The 1,660-nt window shown below is 41.7% G+C and overlaps 1 non-coding gene across 1 annotated transcript; it reads right to left on the bottom strand.

Moving 5' to 3' along the window:
* Positions 1-427: 427 nt before the first annotated feature.
* Positions 428-559, bottom strand: LOC128325494 (U6atac minor spliceosomal RNA). The gene has a single exon (XR_008307488.1). It is a non-coding gene; the product is annotated as a U6atac minor spliceosomal RNA (small nuclear RNA).
* Positions 560-1,660: the final 1,101 nt, after the last annotated feature.

The raw sequence follows: 1,660 nt of genomic DNA, 5'->3' as shown, positions 1-1,660 counted from the left end.
AGTTCCCTCCCTGGCTTCTCCAAGATAGTTTTTTTTTATATATAGGACAAGATTTTTTTATTGAACCAACAAACTACCAAAGCATACAGTACGTTCCCAAAGCACAATTATATACAAAGTGGTTGTTTGTACATGATATATCTACAAAGATTTACACACAAGGAGTTGGAAACCCACAAGGTTATGAGGTATATGCAGGTAGTACTGTAACTCGGGGGTGGGGGATTACAAGGCATATCTGGTAATCGAGGGGGGGGGGTTACATCCATTTCCATAATTTGTCCCATTGCTGTTTAGAAGAGATACTCTTGTCTTTTTGCACATAACCGTACAAACTTTTCCAGAAGAGATTTACTGTCTCATCTGCGTGAACCTCTTGGTCGCGTCTTCCCTCCCTATTCCTATGTAGGAGCATTGCATAAATGACATAAAGGTTTACTAACCTGATTACAAGAAGGGGAACATTCCAATTCCCTAGTATGAGGGCACCCATTCCATCCTAGGACCTCTTCCATCCTTATCAAGGGGAGTGCTAACCTTCTCTCCTTTCATACAACACCTCAGGGGATGAAGCCGCTCTGGGAAGAGCATCTAGGTTCCAAGTTCCCTCCCTGGCTTCTCCAAGATAGGGCTGAGAGAGATTCCTGCCTGCAACCTTGGAGAAGCCTCTGCCAGTCTGTGAAGACAATACTAAGCTAGATAGACCAATGGTCTGACTTGGTATATGGCAGTTTCCTATGTTCCTATGTTCCTATGACCTGTGGTCCACTCACATGCTCTACACACTAAGTGTCTGTTGTTACAGACAATTTAACTGGACTATGTTGTAGGTGCACAAGCTAAAATGCACACATACATTTGGAAAGAGATACATTTGGAAAGAGATAAAAATGATAGTGTTGCTAAACATGACAAAGTTATTGTGAGGCTCTTCAAATATGCGTGTTTGTTTTTCTGCTCTTTCATCATGAATACATCCAGGCTCTTTAAACTGTGCTTAGAATTGTATTTCTCCTGAATAGAAAAGTGTGTTCTGTAGAACCCAAGGGAACGAGTTGTGGTATGCAAGGACAAGGCAGTGGAGTGGAATCAGGAATATTAATAGTTTAATAAAATAGATATTATGTACAGAGAGGCAAGTGCAGATGGCTTTTCAGTGCTCTTGCTGCTGGTTGTTTGTTAGGCCCGCCTCCACTCCAGGACTGGAATACAAGTCACTAAAGCCCCATTCAAAAGCTGGTCTGGATCTAAGAATGGATTAATCAAAAACACCACATGTTCGTGTTGGTATAATTTCCGTTTTTGTTAGATATGGTAAGTACACATTTGTGCTGACCTCTGTACATGGTATTCTATCTTAAGGGGAGATATCTGTTTAATGTTTAAGATATCTGTTTAAGAGATAGCGTGGTATAGTGGTTAGGGTGCTGGACTAGGACCAAGGAGACCAGAGTTCAAATCCCCATTCAGCCACAATTCTTGCTGGGTGAGTCTAGGCCAGTCAATTCTCTCTCAGCCTAACCTACTTCACAAGGTTGTTGTGAGGAGAAACTGTAGTACACAGCTCTGGGCTCTTTGGAGGAAGAGCAGGATATAAAATGTAATAATGATGATGATGATGGTGATGTAAACACCAGGGAATAGTGGAAAAGACTCACCA

Source organism: Hemicordylus capensis, chromosome 4 (genome assembly GCF_027244095.1).
Source record: "Hemicordylus capensis ecotype Gifberg chromosome 4, rHemCap1.1.pri, whole genome shotgun sequence".
NCBI lineage: Eukaryota > Metazoa > Chordata > Lepidosauria > Squamata > Cordylidae > Hemicordylus > Hemicordylus capensis.
This window is presented reverse-complemented; position numbering and strand designations above follow the sequence as displayed.